Below are 14,593 nucleotides of genomic sequence, written 5' to 3'. Positions count from 1 at the left end.
AAGCCACAGGAATATTTCTCTCATATCAATATGGACTTTCCTTCTTTTCAACCACAATGCATATGCCAAGTTTTAGATTATCCACAGAAGATGGCATGACTATTTCAGATTCTAGAGCCATATGTTACTATATCCATCCACCCCAAAACAAGCTGCTCTTCACAAATAAGCTCCTTTCAGACATAATTGACACCTCCCCTTCTTGCTCATTTATGCACTACTTTCTTCTTGGCAGTCTGTAAATACTAAGCGGTCAGTAAGGTTGCCTCTAACGTGCCACAGCCATCGTTGGCTGCCAGGGAAAAGGCCATAGCTCAGTGGTGAGCACGAAGGAGGTCCCAGGTTCAATCCCCAGCATCTCCAGAAATGGCAAGGACTGGACAGCACCTTTTCTGAAGCCCTGGAGAGCTACTGCCAATAAGCGTGCAGACAATACTGAGCTAGATGGACCAAGGGCCTGTCTCAGTGTAAGGCACCTTCCCTATGTCCCTATTGAGAGAAATGCTTAAATCAATAGATGACAGCAACTAACTTCATGTTCCTGTCATCCCTGTCGCTTCTATATTATCCCATTTTACAAACCCCATGGCCATGTCTTTTCCTCCAGCCAGTTTGGCAATAGACAACTAAGGGTGCTTCTAGATGGAGGTTTAATTTGCAAATGAGTCATTGAAATATCACAATGGGGCATTAGCAGGGTTTTTTAAAAAAACTTATTTGATTTTCCTCATAAATGGTAAATCTGGATTAAAGGGGGTCGGGATGTGGGCTGGCATTTTGATGACAATGACCTCATGTGGATGCTGCAAAAGAAAACTTGTATACATGAGGAACACTGATCCTACCATAAATACCTGTCTGGAAGCCCCCTTAGGAACCTCCAGCTGGACCCCACTGTGACATTACAAACATTGACCAGATGTTGTTTGATTTCAAACACTATAGTGACATTCGGGATGCTTGGAGCCAATTTAGACATAAAATACCCCAAACGTAGATAACTGTGGAGCCCCTCCTTCTGTTGATGCTTCACACAGGGAGTGGTTAATTGAAAAATTCCTTACCACATACCCAGAACACTTAACTCCAGTGTCACCATTTCTAGACGTATGCACTGCAAATGAGACTGTGCATGTCGTGAGGAGATTTTTAATGTTGGGTTCTCCTGCTGCATTGGCACAAGAACTTCCCCACAACCTGCTCAGGAGCTATGTAACACTGAAATCAGCTCTTGCTGAAAAAAAGCAACCATCCATCATTAACCCCAGGAAGATAGCTTGGTTGCTTGTTTATTTATTTTACACTAAAAGTAATATTCTGCCTTACTAAGTAAAAGACAACACAAAGCTTCCCATTCAAGATGTATGTACAGTTTGTTGTGCAACTGCTAAGGACAATGTTCCCCTGAGGATGGCTCAGCTGTTCATTGTAACACGCAGGCTGGGGAAGATAATGAGAAGTGTGGTTTTACAAGAGACCACACAGTAGAAAATAAATCAGCTTAGGTTGCAAAGAAATAATAGTTTTTAAAAGTTAAAAGTAGAGCTCAGCTGAAATTTCTCAGAAGACATTTTTCTGAGAAAATTTCTGAGATTTTTCTTCTCTTCTTAGAAAAAGGCTACTTTGCAAAATATTCTCCACCATTTATGTGTGTGTGTGTGTGGGGAGTTGGTCACCATTTCTGCTCCCATAATGCTCTGGACCAACACTAGGTTGTAGAGGATCCAACATGGTGGCTAGGCTGCCAACTCAGTTGTTGCTACCACTTGCAGTGGCAGCACAGAAAAACTCAAAACAACTGGGGGAGATGAAGAGAAAGAAACTGTACTCCTGCTAATGGCAAGTCCTACTCCCACAAAAATGCTGGAATTTTTTTCCTGCCTCTGGAAAAATTTAGTGAAATTGTTCATCCAGTTTCTCTGGAGACGATTAGGATCACAATTTTAAGAGGCCATGTGCATGCAACTCTTGATGAAAGTGGTTGGAGAGAGGCATAATTTCCCATGGTGTACCCAACTCCTTAATTTTTTAAACTCATTACTGTCCTGCCCAGAGGTGACGGATTCAGACTGAGGCGAGGTGATGTCTGTTTCTCTTTTTATTAACGTGACAGTTACATTCAAAGCAGTGAGCTTCATATACCTGTCTACTCTGCCTCACTATTTTCCCAACTAGCCTCACTAAGCAGTCTCTGCAGCGTTAGAGGAGAGTTGACTCAGCACTTGTGCCTTGGGAGACACTGGCTTAAGTAGGGAAGGTTTTGGCTCATAAACGGCAGCTCCGCCTCAGTTCCACCCTCTGAAAGTCTCTCTTCTCATGCCTCCTTGCGCAGGATCCATCTGACAGCAGGGTTTCACTAGGTGACAGCGTGGTCTCTGGAAGTGGGATGCTGATTGGCTGGGAAGCATTTGAAGTGCCTGGTGGGAATTCCTGCATGGGAGTAGATAGCGTGGGTGGAGAGTTGCTTCCCAACTGCTTGGGCATTGGACTCGCAGGTGGGGCAGGAGCTTCCTCGATGGAAGTGCCAGGCAGGGGAATTTGGGGGCTGCCAGAACCCTCCCCGCTCATCTCCCCTCCTTCAGCTTCCCAAGGAGCCTTGTCCTCATCTGACTCCCCTCCCTGATCTAACTCTCCTTTCGCCTGGGTCACAACACATTACCATCATCCATCAAACAGATTTGGCAGATGTTTGTAGCATTACTAAAACCTTCAAAATGGTTTACTGGAGATGACAAGAAGGATGAATGTAGTATACGTCATGAGTCATAAGAAGTCTCTTATAAGAGTGGTATGTCGACCTCTAACATGCCATCTCCAATACTCTGAAAATGACCATAGTTTGCTTTAGATTTTATATTTGCATTCCTGGACACCTGACACCACATATGCTTCCAGGTTCATAAAGCATTTCCAGGGTCTGATAGCAGGATGTGAAGCAGAGTGATTAATTAAGGTGGTCCAGAGACAATTTCCTCCCTCCCTTCTCTGCAGACAAAACGTTCTGCTATTAGTGCCAGAGTGCCAAGACTTGTGACCATCAGTCACATGGGGAAGCTCATCCCCATCTTTCAATGTGTAGATGACTGAACAATTCGGCTACTGATATACAACTTAATATAATCATCAAAGTATACAGTATGGAGCTTGCTAGCCACAAACTGGCTTGAGAGGACTGAAAGTTGGCAAATGGTTGGCACTGTTTATCTTCATCTCTCTTACATCAGCTATTGGAATCCTGAACCTGAGCTTTATAAAAGTAGACATTAAAAGCATAATGAAAAACCAGCAACATTTTAACAACAAATGAAAACAGTAATGTGGAGGGAGGGATGCTGTAGTGACTTATGCAGTGGGGCGGAGCAACCATTCTGACATCTGCATCCCTGCAGCTTACCTGAATGGGGAGAATGTGGTGGCAGCAAGGTCAGGGCTGTGTAGCTGCACCAGCATGAACCCTACTCCTAACCTCTGCAAATACTATTTGGTGATGGGCTAAGGAGAGAGAAGCACTTGGAACAGATGGTAATAGCAACTGAAGCTACAGCAGTAGCAAATGGCCCCTTACTGAAAAAAATCCTGTCCAAATGGTATAGGGATGGAAAGATGTCAGTTTTGGATCTCTGTCTCATTTTTCCAATTCAGTTCTCAATATTTCTGCAACAACTTATGATTTTTCTGAAAATTCTCCAGCATTTTAGTACAAACTCCTAATAAACATATTTTTGTAGAGTTTTTACTAGTGTACACATTTTAGCAAGCTGTTTCTCATCACATAATGCTTTTTTGCATGTTATTTTCACTCATATATTCATTTTTATGCACTTTCCCCTCATATATCTCAGTCGTCATGGAGAAAGGATCTCTCCTCCAGGTCTTTCCCCTCAAGATCCATTCCTTTGGACTTCTCCTGTGCCCATCCTTCTTCTCACCCACACTTATTTATTTATGTATTGCCTATTGTAAATTGTATTGTTTTTATTAATGTATTTTTATATTGATGTATTTTTATACTTGTGTTTTTTTGTAAGCCGCCTTGAGGGCATTTTGGCCAAAAGGCGGGGTAGAAATAAGCAACAATAACAACAACAATAATATATGCATTTTTGTAAACATTGTTCAGTTGGCACACTGCATTGCAAAATTCAAATAAGTATGAATTTCAAAGGATGGTTGTGTTTCAGTAAGAGCAAATTTGATCAATTTGGCTTGAAATGAGAACTGAATCTAAATTATCGCCCATCCCTAAAAGGGTACCATTGGTTTACTAATGAGGAATAACAAGATAAAAAGTGTGAACCATTCACTGGAAATATAAAAAGGAGGTCAAAAACCAGAATGCTGGAAAGATATGGCTTTATTCTGTGCACAAAGGCATCTAATAATTTCTTGTATATAAAAAAGATGAATTCTTGTATAAAATATATCAAAGCCCAACGCGTTTCAGCCTGTGTAGTCAAGCCTTCATCAGGGGAAAATAAATTCTTCTGTGAAGTATTGTGACAACCTGGTATTTTCCTTATTGCTGTTGTCATGTAAAGCAATTACTAATGAGGAAGCCAGTTGCCAGCGCCTCCCACCTTCAATATTGTTTGTGATACCATCACAGCATGCAATTGGCCAGTATTAGTTTCTAAGTGATGAGGACACAGGAAGGGTATACCTGCTGTATAGTTGTTGCTTTAATCTAATGCATTATTTTGGAGTACAAATGAGAGGAAACAGATGCCTCTCAAAACCACTTCATCACCTGCCATCCTCTGGACAACTTACATTACATACAATCTACTTCTTGCCCATGCACTCTCCCCATATAGATACCTTCTCTCAGCTTCTACTATGACCTTCAGTCTCATTTAGGCCTGCCAAGCACCAACCTTCACCTCCTTTTGGCACTAGGCAAAGACAGTCCCCCCTCCTGCCACAGCATTTGGACATCACCAATGATATGTTATTGTATTAAATTTGTTTTTAATAATGTTTATGTGATTTTATTATTGATTTGTACTCGGTTGCAAATTGCTTTGGGACTTTTTTAGTGGGAACTCATGTGCAAGTTTAATAAATAATAATTAACTAAATTTTATATTCAGGTGGTCCTTCCTGTAGCTGTTTTTCTGCCATGAAATAGTAATAATAATAATAATAATAATAATAATCTTTGAACAGACATTTTAAAAACTGTACATGCAGCTCATTATGCCATTACATTGTGTTATATTTTTCTAATTATAAGGAGTCCTTAAATTTTCCTGACCAGAAAGCAAGGGTGGATAGCATCTACTAGCAGCAGAAAGGAAAAAAGGGAGGGGGAACCCCAAGATGTCGAGAAATATAGCTTGTAAAAACTACTCCAAATCCGTTTAATGAAAGGAAATGAGCCCAACGTGTTTCGGCCACGTCGAGTTGGCCTTCGTCAGGGGCTAAAAGTTAAAACATACAAATATATATTCAGTGATACATTCTTATAAATATTTTTCATACAGTTCAATAACCATGGTATGGGAAAATCATAACACCCATATTACTCACATACCGATTACAAGGTGTAGCTTCAAAGTTATCTTGTAGTTAAAATGCTTCAGTTAATCTTAATAGCAATTCTTTGTAATGAGAAATTACCCATGTAGCAATTTTGACTGCAAGCATAGAGTTATATACGTACTCTCAACTGCCTTTAGGCTCTGAGGCAGGAAAATAGACCACAGCTGTGTCCAAGGGAACGTCACTAAAGTGCAAAACTCATAAAAGGGGAAGAAACTCCAACTCCTCGTTTAATCCATTGGGGACTAGTGTGTTCAGTTCTAGGATCCAGGCAGCTGCCTGAAATTATACGTAGGACAGACTAGCAGGGCTCTAAAGAAGCGAGTTGGTGAACATATAAATAACATCAGAAATAGTAGACCAGCGGCTCCCCTGGTTGAGCACTTTGCCAGGTGTGGACACTCTCTGACAGACTTCAGTTTCTGGACGTTAGAACAGGTACATGTGCGTGACACTCAAACTATGTTGAGGAGAGAACTGGCCTGGATTTTCCTGCCTCAGAGCCTAAAGGCAGTTGAGAGAACGTATATAACTCTATGCTTATGGTCAAAATTGCTACATGGGTAACTTCTCATTACAAAGAATTGCTGTTAAGATTAACTGAAGCATTTTAACTACAAGATAACTTTGAAGCTACACCTTGTAATCAGTATGTGAGTAATATGGGTGCTATGATTTTCCCATACCATGGCTATTGAACTGTATGAAGAATATTTATAAGAATGTGTCACTGAATATATATTTGTATGTTTTAACTTTTATCCCCTGACGAAGGCCAACTCCACGTGGCCAAAATGCGTTGGGCTCGTTTCCTTTCAATAAACGGATTTGGAATACTTTTTACAAGCTATATTTCTCAGCATCTTGGGGTTCCCCCCCTTTTTTTCCTTTCTTAAATTTTCCTGGCCTGTTGGAGGGCAGTTTGTTTGTCTAATTCATAGCCTATTTTGAAAACATTGTCTGTATGAAGCTTCAGTCCTATATTAACTTTTCTGGGAATAAAGTTGCAATGCTGATCCCACATACCTGGAAGTAACCCCACTGAATTCAATAGGACTTACTTTTGAGTAGATATGGCTAGGATTGTGCTGTAAATCAGTGGGGCTTTTGAGTGAACATAGCAAAGAATTGTATTGTAAATCTTTCTCTCCCCCTCCATTTTTTTAAGCAATTGGGCAAGAGAGCCAGTGTGGTGTAGTGGTTGAGGTGTTGGACTACAACCTGGGAAACCAGGGTTTGAATCCCCACATAGCCATGAAGCTCACTGGGTGACCTTGGGCCAGTCACTGCCTCTCAGCCTCATGAAAACCCTATTCACAGTCAGAATCGACTTGAAGGCAGTACATTTACATTTTTTAGCAGGCAGGTCTTACTTAGGTGTCACTGCTTTTATTTGGTAGGAGACCAATATTTTTTTAAAAAATGTTCTGCAGTGGCCAACTGGTTTTCACAATAAACTATTATATGGGATGCATGTATTTTTACATCTCGTGTGTGTGTGTGGAGTCTTTTCAACAATCCTGTGAGGTAAGGTTGCTGATGGGAAACCAAGGCAGCTCACAACAAGAAATAAATCCCTTTAAACTCCAATAATCATAAAAACAGGTATAAAACACTTGCAAAACAGCTTAAAATGTCATGATTCTGAATTTTGTGTTGGGTGAGTGAAGTTCTTATCACTTGATGTTGCAGTCCTGTACATACTTATCTGTCTGAGTAAAGCCCACTGAATACATTAGGACTTGCTTTTGAATAAACGTGCACAGGATTGCACTCTTAATATCTTTACAGGTTGTGTAAATAATAAACATCTTTGACAGTCATGCTTACATAAATATTTCTTCCTACTATATCTCGATAGGTATCTGATTTCACACTATGGTTGTACATTATTATTTCCTCTACATTTTAAGTGTGCCCTTCTTCCTTGGGGTGGTCATGGTCCCCCTCTGTTGTTTTCACCCTGAAGTGCAGATTAGGCTGAGAGATGGTGAGTAGCCCATGGTCACCCAGTAAACGTTATAGCTCATTTCCAGTTTAAAAATTAATCAAAATTATTTATATGCAGGCAGTTTACGAGGCAATGCAGATTCACACAATACATTTAAAGCACATCCAACACCCATTTAAAGTACATGACTTGCCCCAAAGAATTCTGAGAAGTGTAGTTTCCCCCTCAAAGTTATAGTTGCCACCACCCTTAACAAACTACAGCTCCCATGATTCTGCAGTGGGATTCATGTGCTTCAAATGTGTGTTGAATGGTGTGGATCTGCCCTAGGTTTGCTGTGCATTCATAGTGAATTGAAAAGAACAATTTTAAAAGATAATTTTTTAAACTCAGGAAGGGTTGTAGCTCATTGGTAGGGCATATGCTTTGCATGGAAAGGTCCAGAATTCAATTTATGAAAAGACTATTGCCTGGAATCCTGGAGAACCAATGCTAGCCCATGTCATCAGTACTGAGCTATGCGGTACCAAATGGCCTGACTCACTAAAAGGCAGATTCCTTTGTTCCTAAGAGGAAAGAGACCCAAGGACCACAGTGACTCCGAAATATATTTATCTTTTTTATTTACAACATTTATATACCGCTTTATTGCAAAAAATCTCAAAGCAGTATACAGAAGGAATTAAAACAATGAAATTATTAGCAAAAACAGTAAAAGACAGATGTTTAAAAATATTCAAAATAATAAAACCAACAATGAATTAAGAATGGATAAAAAACATAATAGCTTAAACATGCCTGGGTAGGTTTGCCTAAGCAGAAATGTTTTTAGCAGGTGCCCAAAAGAGTACAATGAAGGCCCCTGCAAAATGTCAATAGGCAGAGAGTTCCAGTGTAGATACTGCCACACTAAAGGATCAACTTTTTACAAGAGCAGAACAAGTACTATGTGGCACCTGTAACACAGAAAGCATACCTTGAACTTGACCTGATAGCAAATTGGCAACCAGTATAGATTTCAGAGCAGAGGTATTATGTGCTGACAGGGTCTCACTTATGTCAGCAATCATGCTGCAGCATTCTGTACTAACTGCAGCTCCTGGGTCAGGTTGTGCTGCATGGGGATATCTGTAGTTTTGGTTTTTGGTTAGGAATTCTGACTGGTTGTGGGATGCTGAGTTTTCTTCCTTACTCATAGGAATCTTGTTGTGGTTGGTATGGCATTTTATTTATTTATTTATTATTTGATTTATATCCCACCCTTCCTCCCAGCAGGAGCTCAGGCAGCAAACAGAAACACTAAAAACATTTTAAAACATCGGAAAACAGATCTTAAAATACATTAGAACAAAACAACTTTAATACATTTTTTAAAAAAGCTTTAAAAACATCGTTTAAAAAAGGGTTAAAACATATTAACAAGCAATTCTAACACAGACGCAGACTGGGATAGGTCTCAAAAGGCTTGTTGAAAGAGGAAAGTCTTCAAAAGGTGCCAAAAAAATAGCAGAGATGGCGCCTGCCTAATATTTAAGGGGAGGGAATTCCACAGGGTAGGTGCCGCCACACTAAAGGTCTGTTTCCTATGTTGTGCAGAATGAACCTCCTGATAAGATGGTATCTGCAGGAGGCCCTTACCTGCAGAGTGTAGTGATCAACTGGGTATATAAGGGGTAAGACGTCTTTCAGGTATCCTGGTCCCAAGCTGTATAGGGCCAAAACTAGAACCTTGAACTTGGCCCAGTAGCAAATGGGCAGCCAGTGCAATTCTTTCAGCAGCATGGTGACATGTTGGCGATGCCCTGCCCCAGTGAGAAGTCTCATCACCATATTTTGCACCAGCTGCAGCTTCCAGACCAACCTTAAGGGCAGCCCCACATAGAGTGCATTACAGTAATCCAGCTTGGAGGTTACGAGCGTGTGGACAACAGTGATCAGGCTATCCCGGTCCAGAAACGGGTGCAGCTGTCTTATCAACCAAAGCTCGTAAAAGGCACTCCTAGCCACAGAGGTCACCTGGGCCTCTAGTGACAAAGATGGATCCAGGAGCACCCCAGACTACAGACCTGCTCTTTCAGAGGGAGTATGACCCCATCCAAAGCAGGCAACTGACCAATTATCTGAACTTGGGAACCACCAACCCACAGTGCCTCTGTCTTGCTAGGATTCACACTCAGTTTATTGGCCCTTATCCAGCCCACCACTGAGTCCAGGCAGAGGTTCAGGGCTTGCATGGCCTCTTCTGATTCAGATGTTACAGAGGAATAGAGCTGGGTATCATCAGCATACTGCTGATACCCCACTCCAAATCTCCTGCATATTGATGTTAAACAGCATGTGGGACAAGATGGTACCCTGCGGCACACCACAGCATAACTGCCAGGGGGACAAAAGACAGTCACCCAATGCTATTATCTGAGAGCGACCCTGGAGAGAGGATCGGAACCACTCTAAAACAGTGCCTCCAATACCCATCTCACCAAGTTGGCTCAGAAGGATACCATGGTTAATGGTATCAAAGCCGCTGAGAGATCAAGTGAAAATAACAGGGTTGCACACCCCCTGTCTGCCTCCCGATAAAGGTCATCCATCAGGGTGACCAAGGCCGATTCAGTCCCATAATCAGGCCTGAAACCAGACTGGGATGGGTCAAGATAATCTGTTGCAACCAAGAGTACTTGCAATTGCTGCGCCACAACCCTCTCAATCACCTTCCCTAAAAGGGGGTATTTGCAACCAGTTGGTAGTTGTCACAAACCAATGGTTCCAGGGTGGGCTGTGATGTTCCTATATTAATGTATATATGGTAAGTGTTGTTGTTTAAGAAGATACATGGTAAGTGGAGTGAAAGAGGAGGGGGAGTGAATGGGCAGTAGAATGCGAGATGATTGGCTGAGTGTTTAAAATGGCTGAATGTATAAAAGGACGAGTGAGAGTGGAATCGGGGGGGAGAAGAGAAAGAGTGGATTGCTTGGTGGGGTTTGAGAGAGTTGTTTGCCAGGAGAGAGTGGAGAAGGAGGGAGGTGGAGTTCGGATTAGTATTGAGTAAAACCATATGCTTATGTGCCTTAAGAAGAAATCTTGTTGATCTTGTTAGCTTTGTTATCTGTAATAAATACTTAATTTGGTTTACCAAAGGCCTGATCCTTGGCTGGGGTTTCACAGACCAGAAGGGAGGGTAAGGTAATGACCAAGGCTGAAGGGGAACTGTAACAAATGGTGGCAGCGGTGAAGAGAATAACAATACCAGTATTCAGAGTCTCTGGGAATACTAGTATTGGGACGTTACTGGTGGTTGCCTAGCAGGGGGATCTGTTGAGATCTGTGCTAGAGCGGATAGGTAAACCATAAGAGAGTGCGGTCCGGACTGGTGGAGTCCCTGGTGGTGCCTAGAGACAGGCAGTAACCACGAGCAGGTAGGAACCTGACAGGGAGAGCCAGGGAAGGACGCCTCACATGGGCTTTTTCAGGAGCGGTTGGATCACCGCCTGTTTCAAGGTGGCTGGAACCACTCCCTCCCGCAATGATGCATTGACCACACCCTGGATCCACTCAGTCAGACCCCCTCAGCAAGCTTTAATAAGCCAAGAAGAACAAGGGTCGAGAGGACACATTGCTGGCCTCATCACCGCAAGCACCTTGTCCACATCATCAGGCCGCATCAACTGAAACTGTTCCCAAGAAGTTGCAGCAGAAGTTGCACTGGACACCTCATTGGGGACTACAGTAGATGTGGAGGGGGCATCAAGACTGCTACGGAGGCAAGCAACTTTACTCTCAAAGTGCCTTGCAAACAATTCACAGTGGTCGTCTGAAGGGTCTAAAACTCCATTTCCTGGAGTTGATGTCAACAGACCCCAGACAATACGGAAAAGCTTCACCAGACAGCTACTTGAGGATGCGATGGAGGCAGAGAAGTGGGCTTTCTTCGCTGCCCTCACCACCACACAGTAGGCACGGTTATGATGTTTTACTTGTGCCCGATCAGCCTCACAGACTTTTGCCACTTGTGCTCTAGCCATCATCCAGCCTGTTTCATTGCCCTTAGCTCATTGCTGTACCAAGGTGCAAACCAGGCTCCACAATGCTGGAGGGCACTTGGGGGCCACCGTGTTGAGAGCCTGATGCAACTCGCTGTTCCACAGCATGACAAGGGCTTCAACAGGGTCACCAGCTCTATCAACAGGGAACTTCCCCAGGGCATTCAGGAATCCTGTGGATTCCATTAGGCTCCGGGGGTGGACCATCTTAATCTGTCCACCACCCCTGCAGGGAAGGATTGGAGCCATAAGTCTAAACTTCACCAGGAAGTGATCTGACCATGACAATGGGGTGACATCCACCCCCCTATCTCCAGACCACCCCTTCCTCCATCTGGAGCAAAAACCAAGTTGAGGGTGTGCCCTGCCCTATGTATTGGGCCAGTGACAACTTGAGACAGCCCCATGGTCGTCATGGAGGTCATGAAGTCCCAAGCCGGAACATTAGAGGCAGCCTCAGCATGGACATTGAAATCACCCTGCACTATAGTTCTGGGCTCCTCCAACACCACAGCCAAGACAGCCTCTGCCAGCTCGTTCAGAGAAGCTGCCAGGCAGCAGGGTGGGCGATACACCAGCAGCAACCCTAGTTTACTGTCTCCTTAGCCCAACACCAGGTGCAGACCTTCACAGCCAGCTCCAGGAGAGAGTGGTTTCCTGGTGACAGAGATGGAAGTTCTGTAGGCCACAGCAACACCTCCCCCTGTCCCTGCAGCCTGTGCTGGTGTTGCACAGAGTATCCAGGTGGGCAAAGTTGGGTCAGATCAATTCCTCCAAGCTCACCCACCAAGGTCTCGGTAATGCACACCAAATCGGCGCCTTCATCCACAATCAAATCATGGATGAGAGTGGTCTTACTGTGTACCAATCTGGTGTTAAACAACAACACACACAGTCCAGTGGGCACAGCAGATGAGCAACGAGGAACCCATCCATGAGAGGAGTGGCAGCAAGGAACAAAGCGCAGATAGCCTTGCCCTCATCTTCTATGGTGATTCACCACATCCCCATGGCTATACTTCCCTCTGCCCATGATCACTGAAATGGGGGTGGCATCACCCATGTCCTTCCTTACTAAGACTCCTCCTAAACACCTGATATGGACCCAACACCTGATATGGCCCACCAACAAAACCTGCTGCAGCCAGTTTTCCCAGTAGGCCTCTGCGAGAATTGGGCACAGTCATACCCATTCAAACTTTTTCACACAGGGCTCATCTACTCCCCCTCCTGTCTCACACCCAGGGAGGGCCAGTCTTCTTCCAGTTACAGTCTGTCACTTTGAAGGCATCTGGCGACTTTCTCCTATCATTCAGTTCACTGCACAGGCTCTCACCCTGTTCAGGAGCTACACATGCACCACACGCCCTCCCCACCACCAATCTCCTCTAGATTGGTTTAACAGAATAGAAATTAAAAAAGAAAATGTAATAGAAGGGGGGTAGTGCCCTCGCCCTCGGGACTCCCTAAGGGACTCCCCAAGGGGCAAGCCCCTTAGGTGTCGCCCCTTCAGTGGTGACCTCACCAGCAGCAGACCTGCTGCCCAAGGGCAGCTGGGCTTTTATGCCTCCTGTCTCAGGCAACAGCTGATGCAAGAGTCTGCAAGATTAACTGCAGCCTCTTTCTGGAGCCAGGGTCAGGCAGGGGGTCGCAGTCCTTGCAGCACTTACTAGGGACTTCAGCTGTCTCGAGGGACAACAACCCAAAGGAGCAAGCAGCAAGCACCCAGAGCAGGTCTTCTTCAATCCCCTAGTGCTGCAGCTGTTCCCCGATTTAGGAAATCATCACTATCTTTTTCCTTTTGCATTTCATTTACTCTGACCTCACTGCCTTACATCCACAGAAGCAACAACAGTGGTTCCATGTGCTCAGCTCAACCCCTTTAAATCCACTGATGATGCACCTTGTTGTTTGCATGATGGTTTGTTTCTTGCTCAATAATGGTAAAAGCGAATTCTCATACTGGAAAGTGCGGCTTCAACTGTTGTTGTTCCCAAGCTGCTGCCTGTGAAGGTAGACCAAACCATGTGTGTTTTCTCTCTGTCAGTTATTACTCACTGGGATTAGGTTGGCTGTCAACGTGAGTTTATAGCAGCCCACAGGGCAGGCAGGAAAGGGTAGAGAATCTTCCTAACTCTTACTCATGTCTCAAACCTCTCTCTGCAGTGAAGGCTCAAGTCCAGAGTTTGGAAGATTACTTTTAAAAAGTAATAAATTACAATTACAATTACATGGCCCAAAACGTAGCAATTACTGTTACAATTACAATGGCTCTGAAAGTAACCGATTACTTTTTCTCAAATGTAATCTTTAAAATTACATTTCAGTTACTTTTTAAAAAATGCCTACAAGATGCTGGCCTTGGCTGCTGCACATCTAAGTAGCCTAAAACAACATTAAAAAGAAACACACACATACAGAGGTAGTAGAATAATTCTTTTTATCCATAAGATAGCAATGGTGGTCTCTCCACTGGTAAGGGAGATGGGGAGGGAGGCAGAGGCCACTACTCAGATCTTTGCACATCAAAGCAAGTGCAACCCCCCCCACTTAGCCAGCAAGCATAATCTCTCTCACTTAACCACCTCCCAGACCCTGCCCTGCCACCAACTAAGGGCCACTCACCCAAGCAAACATTTTCCCCTGACATGCAAAAAAGTTAAAATATTGCAAATGCAGCAAAGTAGCCAGAGAGGGTGGTAGAGGCCACTTTGTGTTCTTGTCCTCTGGCTCCTTTTTCCCTCCATTTTTCACCACCACCATCCTTTTTTAAAAACAATTGTTTTCTCCAGTCCACCCTGTCTCAGTCTCTACCTCCTCCCTCATCTCCTCCTACCCACTCACAGAGCATGAGAGAAGAGCACTGCTGCCCAGAAGTCCTGTTTGAGGCACATGATTTTCATCGACAAATCAGAGGACCAGAAGACTTCTCCTGCTCCTCCCCCCAAGTAATGCCCAAAAGTAATGCTGAAAGCATTACAATTACTCCACAAAAGTAATATAATTACTCCTAGTTCTATTACAATCAAAATGTAAAGGAATTACCCACTGTTCCTCAAAA

The sequence above is a fragment of the Rhineura floridana genome, chromosome 7 (genome assembly GCF_030035675.1).
Source record: "Rhineura floridana isolate rRhiFlo1 chromosome 7, rRhiFlo1.hap2, whole genome shotgun sequence".
NCBI classification, from domain to species: domain Eukaryota; kingdom Metazoa; phylum Chordata; class Lepidosauria; order Squamata; family Rhineuridae; genus Rhineura; species Rhineura floridana.
This window is presented reverse-complemented; position numbering follows the sequence as displayed.